Raw genomic sequence first — 10,104 nt, 5'->3', positions numbered from 1 at the left:
TGATGTAAATTCATTAGCATCGTTGTTCTTTATATCATTGTCAAGAGGAATTGGAAAGAAATTAATTCATATATTTCATTGTCCAAACTGTTTGTCAGTGGAAACAATACCATTATGTATATCGAATTGTCTATACGTCCAAAAATAAATTCAGACTGATTGTAACAGAATGCCAATTCAGTGCTGACCAATCTATGAGTCGGATAATGTATTCTTAACTACGAAGCTATTCCTGTTAACGTATTCGACATTAGTTCGGGGTCTATTATGTGAATCGACAATTTACGATTGCTCAGTGATTCAACTCCTATGGCTAGCCAATCAAACTAAGACCTTATTTTGATCATTCTATCATTTACGTCTAGTATAACATGTAACTTCTCAGCAATTGTATCTTTATGTGAACGGGATTACATTTCTTGAACAATTTAATGCCTAACTGCTGAAGCATTCGCAACGAATTCATTGAATAATTATATATGCTCGTGAACATTCTTTGCAAATGAAGATCATAAGGGAGAAAGTTGATGAAAATAAGAAATGGTAATGGACCCAAGATGTGGCCCGAGTATATTCACTAAAGGACCCATGATGGGGTCCTGCTAGCATAGTATATCACCCAATATGTTTCCCCTAGAGGGCCTATTTGCCATGAGTAAAGGTTTAAAGAGAGAACTAATTAACATGAAACATTATGTTGCCCTGTAATAATAAAGCATAGATATGTCAAGGTAACGAATTTTATGCATACTTAAGTTATCCAAGAACAAAAAGAGGTTGTCAAAATTCATGGCACCTAACTAACGATTATTTGATAAATGAACCAGTATTTGTCCGAAAACTACGAATCCGAACTACTATATAATTTTATTTGCAAACCTACCTGTGTATACACTTATGTAGTTGTTTTTCAGTTCCCAAGGCAAACACAAATCCTTTGCTGATTTTAATGACGGCATTTTAATTTCATGCAATTAACTACAGGGATTCAAATAAACTATACAATTTAAAAATACATGTGAGTGCAACCGGCCCGCCATCTTGAATTCCGCTGTAAATATTTGTATTCGTAAATTCTGCGTTTGCGGAGTGAGCGATTGTCGTTTGAACCAACTATCAAAAAAGCCGCGAGATTTCGCTGGGTCCAAGAATATAATCTACGCGTTGTTAGCATGAATAGATATGCTTTCTATTTCGATTTATATCGCTTTGTTAAGACAATGCATATTTTACACGTCTAAATAAATTTGTCTTTAAGTCATTAAATAGAAAGCACGGCTCTATAAAAAAGGCTAGAACGTCAAAGAAGTGGACAAACTTTAGACGAAAGATACCCCCAGAGACTACCGAGAGGTGGGGAGGATGACAGACTCACATTGACGGACTTTTGGAATCGACACGGACTTCCCAATCGACTACGAATACACCAGGACTAGTGACCTGCTAATGCGGAAAGGTCTGCAAGTACATACACGGTCTGTGAATACACCAAGGAAAACCTTGATGTTAGTGTGATGGGCCGCGAACACAGCGCTTAGTCGCTTTGAGTCTTTGACTAGTGAGACGCTTGAGTACCTCAGTCAGGAGTCAACTCACGGTACTGAGGAACTCTCCGTCTTCGTGACAATGCACGATGTCATCCGGGAAACAGAGGTGGGTGAAGTGAACCCCATATGGATCTATTAGCTCATGCGTAGAGTTTATTATGGTATAATGAAACGACATAATTTCTATTGTATGTTGTCTTTATGCTCTTTTTTATTACACGACATACACCTATTCGTATCGTCTGCTGCAATACATGTAACAACCTTGTTGCGAAGGAAATGCGTTGACCAGGTTACCAGGTGGGAAACATCCAGTTCGCTGAACACACCTAAGCGCGCACCAGTCGAACGTCCAAATCGTTCGCATTCTGCAAGGTCGGTATACTTCAGGTGTTTTCTTCAAACAGTTTGCGTCGACTAAAATAGTCAACGAATACGTAAGGGTGTACAGTGAGATCATGAAAATATATCAAGTGATATATATATAATACATTAATAAATTAAGGAACTCAGTTACGACCAAACACACCATACGCAGCCATATAAAAAACGAATTTGTTATATATTTCGATTTAGGTCCATTTATGGTTAATGGCTGCAGTCCATTTGACAACTTTTAGTAATTTGATATGAAATTCTCGCCGTTTATTAATATATTGGCGCAGCATTTTCCAAACATGTTCTCGTTTAAGAATTTAATTGTACATACTATTGCTCGAAATACTTACGGCCTAAAGAAAAATCGTCGAACTGGGGATGCGCATAGACGACTACAGTGGCAACCACCAAGATCCACGTGAATGTGTTAGCCATCTGCAATAAAAACATCAGTATGTACATATATATATATATAATGATAACGACGACGACGACGACGACAATGATGATGATGATGATGATGATTATGATGATGATGATGATGATTTGATGTTACGTGTTTAAGGTCAAAGGTGAAGTGTACACGTTTAACGTTTAAATGAAATGTATCGAAACATGTTGAACAAATTCTTTAAATAGTGTAAATGAAATATTTCAAAAGTTGGCAAACACATACTTTTAATATATGTATATGAAATATAACGCTTTACATGTGGAATAATTGGTACATACTTTGTAAAGATTTGAATTCTAAATTTAAATAAATTGTGTAACCATTCGTTTTTTACTGTTTTTTTTAAAGATAAAACATTCGATTTGAATAATCAATCAAACATAGTATTCAAGGTATATATTATAAAATATAAAAATACACTTAATGTAAGCAACGCAAGTATTAATCTACAAAGCTGTATACAAAATGCATATTGAATAAATTTTGATACGTTCATAATTATATTATGAAAAGCGTTTTACTATATAGAAATATAACGCTAAGTTCGACAAATAGAAAATAACAATCAAATCAAATCTTACCTACAATCAAAAAGAGAAGTCTTAACTTGATACGTGGTTAAGTCCGATGTTAAGTGATTTAAAATATTGTTGTTTATATACCGGTAATAAGTCTTAGGTGAGTCACATGTATGAAATTTACAATGATTTTATTAATGCATGTTTTTCAGAATGCGGATGTTGTTGGACCTTGAAGTTAGATTGATGTTCAGGATGTTAACAATTTTAAGTGTTTTGACTCATCGACGTATGTAGACATTCGGAATGAATTCATTAATTAAAGTAACTATATCAAGCCCAGTGTGATCAAATGTCTATGTGTTTTTAATTTTTACACTTATAATTTAAAACTTTCTGAAATCTTTTTTAAATAAACATACCTAGCTTTGAACAGACGAATATGTAAGATGAATGTTGTCAAGTAACAAATCATTTGTTGAAATATATGCTATTAAAATATCAATACCATTCTTGTTTCTTACTCTGTCTTATTCAACTTCAGCAAAATATGTATACACTACTTTGAAATGTATTATACATTTCTACTGTACATATAGTCTTACTGAATGATAAAATGATTATGTGTTTGCTAATGAGTTACTGTTAGATACTGCATGTATATAAACACATATATTATTCGTTGTGACAGGTTCCTGACTTTTAAACTGAGTTGGTGACTTATATATTTAAATATTTACATCTTTAATTTTTTATAGAACGTTTTTATGTTCTGCATACATTTGGGTTTACGTATTTACGTTGACAAATAAAATAAAAAAGGAACATAATCTCTCAATTTAAGTTATGTGCTCATATTATCGGGATACGACCGTTTGATCATATATCGATATTTGGTGCAACTTCTTGTTCTTAGCGCCCACACCCCTGGCATTGGCTCCATCTCTTGAACAAATGCAAAAGTTATCTATAAGACCGGCAAATATAGCCAGCCAGTAAGATAGTGTGCCACTTGAAACGCCATCAACTGCTTCTTGATTAACCATACAACGTATATGACACCACTTTTGAAAATAATTCAATAAGTTAAAAAGGAGCAGCTTAAAATCTATATTGTGTTTATCAGAAACACAAATTTCATTTAATATGCAAATTTCCCCATTTAAATGAGTAACGTATGTTTTAGTGAAAAATGAAAATGTTGAGCTAAAGCCAATTACTTAAAACAGACATAAGAATATACTCGCAATAATACTGTTTCGTGACAATGTTCTTATAAAACGGTCGAAATGTAGTTTGTTTAAAGATTGAATTATTGATAACAACGCCTTACAGAAGATAAACATGATTTGTTTCTGTACACGATGTATTTTTCTTTTATACCTTATGTTAAAATATGTCATTTCTGCAGTAAAATAACAGCAGTGAAAAAAAAAAACAAATTGTTATTTTCACCGGTGAAAATAACAAATTTTCGGAACTCCTTTTTCTATTTTTATATTATCATAAATATTTATATATATTTTTACTATGATCACAAGTTAATTAAAATCAAAATTCCACCGAATCCAACAAATGTTTGTGTTTGTTTTATGCTTTTTCACCGTTTATTTACATTTTAAAAGAGTTAAACTGGAGAATTTCGCTGATATAATGACGTCATTTTGTCACACTAATGACGTCATTTTGTGTTTGGAAATGTATTGAGGCACGCCACGGGAAAAAAATGTTATTTTTCAGCGAAAAGGAAACATCTATTAATAATTTTCATGAAAAAAAGGCATAAAAGAAAAAGAACATTTGTTCATTTCAGTGTAAGATCGTTTGTTATTTCACTCGTGATCATAGAAAAAATAATATTTTCACTCGTGGCTGCGCCACTCGTTCAAATATATTTTCTTTGATCTTCGTGAAATAATAAACGATGTTACACTGACATGAACAAATATCCTGTATGTCTTTCAACACAAAGCTTTTTATAATTGCGAAAAAAAATACTTGAAATTAAATACACGATCTTTCTTGTTATTTAATTTTTTGACAATTGCTTGGCAAACCAACCTTGATGAGGTTTGCAACATTTGTTATTTTGACAGTATACATAGTCAAAAATCATTCATTCTAGTCATTGCATGCATTTGAACAATCAATGACAAAAAACCAAAAACGGATGCGGTTTACGTAAGTTCGTCTATTTTGAACGCAAATTATGGACTTGTCTTTATGATAACGGTACGTTGTCGCTCACTGCTCGTGCTTCACTTAGCGCAATGTTGTCGCTTTTTAAAATTATTTTTAAATGAAATGGACATAGAATGAAATGATCGGGTTGCTTGTTACGGGTATTCGTTACTCATTCAAGACATTAATGTCTCTTATGCAGGTTATGGGTGACACGAGTATTACACTTGTATCAATAATGTGAGCTCCCGAGAAATAAAACATTGTTGACAAGTAATTTGAACAGGACGCATCGCTAACATTACAATGTAAAAACAATAATACAATGGAATTAAAATTTGAAATAATTATTTCAAGAGAAAATCAGAGCACAAAGTTAATTGTTATTGAATACACTAATTTGATGGAAAATAATTATTTAAGAACTATATATCATATGAATGATTCTAATTGTAAGCGATGTTAATTATGTAGGGATATTTATACGCGTGTGTTTATCTATATATGCGCGAAACGTCCACTAGGTATGATTATATCGTGCCATAAACGAACAGTATTCATTCTGCAATGGCGTTTCAATTTAATGTTGTATTTTACTTATCGCATAATAACATTATGTCTAAATGTGAAGCTTAAAAATCTGTATGCATGTTATATTTTAACAAAAGATTAATGTGATATGAAAATCATCACTTGCTTTAAATAAAGGACTAGCGGATGTTTATACGAATTCCTCTAATGATGATCAAAAATATTTTTTTAGAATTATATTACAAAATTAATGTTGATCATCATGCAATGTTAAATTACAAGTAACGTGTTTTACCTACAACATCGTTGTGCATATGCACTTCAACACATGATACAAAACTGCAACCATGTTTGATTAACGACACGTCAGTAGGCCAACCACATACAGTGTTTGTAAAATAAGCGAATGCTAAAAAGCAAATTTGATTTATGTTTTTATAGTAAATAAAATACATTGCCGAGTTATCTATGATATGTTTAAAACTGTACCTTCATTATATAATCTAGCTATTCAACGAGTAAGGCATAGTTTTGCCGGATTGGAAAGATGACGAGGCTGTACATCTATGTCATGTCTTAAAATAGAGAAGATGTTCCGTGTTGAAAATACTAAATTGATGACGACAATTAATCTGAAAGAAGTCAGTTGTGGTTATGCATTGCCATTTCGCCCGATAAACATGCTATTTACATGAAAACAAAGATCATAAACGTTAGTTTCGACAATGAAACACATATCAGCACAAAAAAAGAACTTATTCTGGCTGTGCGCGAATTGGGTATCAATTGATTTGCCCCATGTTAAGTTGCGAATCTTCGAAAGCTCAAAGACACATAGATGTTAAGCTTTGCTTTAAGCAGAAAAAGAAAAAGAATATATTATATAATTAAATTTGTATTTAAATCAATAGGACAAAATCATAAAAAGCAGACCCTTCTAACTGTTCAATCTTTGCATAATATTGTTCTTAAACGAATCAGTGATACGTATGCCCGAAAAGAAAGATGACGACGTTTCAAAAATACCGTATATCTAAACATACAGATTTATTTTTTAGTTTCAAAATAATTAATAAAATGACGATAATTTGTCTGTTTGAAGCCGTGGTACAGCATTGAACATGTTTCGCCCGAATTTACATGGCATCATTGTTGTTATTTTTATCAGTGAAGTAAATGATCACAAATTGTTTCAATGAACTTTGTCCTTGATTAATGCGTTTTTTGAAAAACCTTACGATTTCTCATGTTAATATATTTAATATTTAAGATAAAACATTTGTATTCCATGCTATGCTCTTAAATTTGGTAAGCTTACAGAATCATAAAAGTGTAATGTTTTCTATTAGGAAATGAAACGATTATAGTTCATACGTATGTTTAAATGTAAATCAATGAAATAAAATCATTTCCAGTTAGACGCTTCTTTACTTGATGTGATGTGAGATTACGTTCAGATTACCTGTCAATATGCAATCAATGTGAGATTACGTTCAGATTACCTGTTAATATGCAATCAAATCGTTATCTTTAAATGCATTTGGTATCCTGTGTGTTCAATCTTAAAGGATGCAACATCACAAGCCAAACATCTGCAGGAATGCCATGTTGTCAATCCTTACCGTGAAAACAAATTTAAGGAAATAAAGAATGTGTGTGTAAGAGATCACTATGAAAATATATGATCCTTGTTCTGAGAAAACTGTGCTTAATGCATGGGCGTAAAGTGTCATCCCAGATTAGCCTGTTTATTCCGCACAGGCTAAAAGGGACAACACTTTCCGCCTAAACTTAATTTTCGATAAGGAGGGACTTCCTTGAAACTAAAAATACCATAAAAGCGGAAAGTGTCGTCTCTGATTAGCCTGTGCGGACTGCACAGGCTAATCTGGAACGATACTTTATGCACATGCATTAAGTCCAGTTTTCTCAGAATGCGGCTCATAACATCAATTTCAATGTGATTGTTTATGCTTTAAAACGTAAGTCGTTGAAAGTGATACACGCGAGTGTGCAGTGATATTAAAGGCCCTATAAAGGTGACAATTCCAATTATTATGCATATAAACTGGTCTAATTTTTACCGGATTTCAGTTACTCTTGCATAAGAAATGCTAATAACACAGCTTAGGTGCAACGTTGTCAAGAATTATGGAAGATATACCCGTTTCATAAATGAAAGAAATGATTTCAACTTTGCAACTAACGTGATGTGTAGCCCCAAAGCGGTGACGTATGCTAAAAATAGCCGAAAAAACATTCAATTTTATTCTATTTTAAACAACTTTTTACCAAAAGAAATAATAGATCACTACAAACGTTTTAAATATTAAGAAGAGACCAACATTGTGAGTGATACCGAAAAACGTTGAAAATCAATGATATATTTTTGGTGACCTGAGTCACTTTCACTTTCACTTTCCCGAGAAAACAGTGATGTAGTAAATAAATTAATTGTTTGTAAACACGATTGACTTGGAGGACACTGTATTTTGAGCTCAAAACAAGATTTATTGCTCATATTTTTATGGTAATGTCCAATAGCATATATATATTGTTTTTTGATAAACTTTATAAATAAAATATGGAAAAAATATTTAAAAATCGGTAAATAATTACGGATCGTCACCTTTATAGAGGCTTTAAAATTTCATCAAATTGTATCGTTCTGGTGATTGTTGTTATGATTTGTATTACACACAAATAACTCATATTGTGTATTTTCTTAGTTTAGTACAGAAACACGTACCCGACTATAAACTACCTCAGTTTCATTAAAATGCATATCGAAGTTGTGGTCTTTAATAACACACCCTGAATAAAGACTTTATAATAGTGCAGGAACCTTTCTGTTATGATATGTGAATATATAAAAAACACATTTTAATGATTTCATAATCTATGTACATTTGCATTTTCTTCGTAGAATGTGAATGTCATTGGTAGTTCCTGTACATTTAATCTTATATAAAGAAATTAGTCAAATTCGAATGACCATCAAACAAATCCATTTTTTACACGAAATATTATTAAAATTGCCATCACAACAAATGCATATAAATTGAGGAGTATGAACATGAAGCAGTCTAATTATGGACATTAAGAAAGCAACTGACATCATTTAATGAGTCAAAATGAGGAAAAACACAGACATTAGCAGCATAATAATGACGAGAATAAAAAGGATTGGCGCAAAATATGAATAAAATGTATACACGTAGCTGAAAACCCCTGTTGTCACAACCGTTGCCACTGTCGATGTGATATTCATTGTAATCATGTTGAGAGTCCGATAGGACTTTCATCAAATAGACGCGTCAATGTTCAACCATAAACCACTTCGAATGTCTTCGGATGTCTTGCAAGTCTTTTCTTTCATGACATCAAAGAATTCGTTGCTGTCGAGTTGAATGAGATACGACTGAAGTAGCATGACATTCGTTTGGCAGAAATGTTAACACGACACTGTAAAGGATATAAAGTTCTTGTGAAATACATGCAGTGATATTTTCCGATAGGACGCGTTTACGTTAATAGACATTGTATAGTATTTAAGTATTTGTGTCTTGGTCTGAGAAAACTGGGAATCAGGCATGTGCGTAAAGTGTTGTCCCAGATTAGCCTGTGCAGTCCGCACAGGTTTATCAGGGACGACACTTTCCGCTTAAACTAGATTTTTGGTAAAAAGGGACTTCCTTTAAACGAAAAATACCATTAAAGCGGAAAGTGTCGTCCCTGGTTAGCCTGTGCGGACTGCACAGGCTAATCTGGGACGACACTTTACGCACATGCATTTTTCCCAATTGTTACAGAACAAGACACATTTGCTAAGTGCTGTACTTACAAAAGATGGTTGTTACTTTCGCAGCTTACTATTTACAAATAAACGTCAAATTGTACAAGTCGTTTACAAGAACTTGATATTTATACATTTGTATGTTACTAATTTGTGAAACAAAATGACGTGATATAGCGTGGTACAAGCAATCATTTTACACATATAGATATTATGATATTGTTCACATACGTGTTTTAATGGGTTTGTTTGCATTTTATCCCATTGTCCTGATGTATTATTAAAACGGTGTATTGTTACATTATCATGTACTTAGTCTTGGGATGGATATAACGTATGCTGTCCACAGAACAATATGCATTTCATTAAGTAGTTATTTTAGCACTTTTATAAATTGAAACTTAAATATTCACATTTTATTCCACGTAAGGTTTATTTGCAAACATGCTTTGTCTTGTTGTGCGTTGATGATGCATATCCATTTTGAATTCCCACAATGTTCGATATGGAAATCCATTTACAAAATCGAGAGATTACTGGATTTCAAACTGATTTATATTATCTATGCATATACACGATATTCAAATCTATGTTCTCATTAATATGAGAATCTGTTACATACATTCGTTCCATACGAACAATAAATAAAGCTTCTCCTAGCAGAAATCACTACGCGAAAACCACGTTCTTCTTAAATGT

General features: G+C 32.6%; 1 long non-coding RNA gene across 1 annotated transcript; it reads right to left on the bottom strand.

The window, feature by feature from the left end:
* Positions 1–1,757: 1,757 nt before the first annotated feature.
* Positions 1,758–3,109, bottom strand: LOC127841472 (uncharacterized). The gene is made up of 3 exons (XR_008030999.1): positions 2,965–3,109; positions 2,276–2,360; positions 1,758–1,964 (listed from the first exon to the last, which is right to left on the bottom strand). It is a non-coding gene; the product is annotated as an uncharacterized LOC127841472 (long non-coding RNA).
* Between the last annotated feature and the right edge of the window lie 6,995 nt (positions 3,110–10,104).

The sequence above is a fragment of the Dreissena polymorpha genome, chromosome 8, assembly GCF_020536995.1.
Source record: "Dreissena polymorpha isolate Duluth1 chromosome 8, UMN_Dpol_1.0, whole genome shotgun sequence".
In the NCBI taxonomy this organism is placed as follows: Eukaryota; Metazoa; Mollusca; class Bivalvia; order Myida; family Dreissenidae; genus Dreissena; species Dreissena polymorpha.
This window is presented reverse-complemented; position numbering and strand designations above follow the sequence as displayed.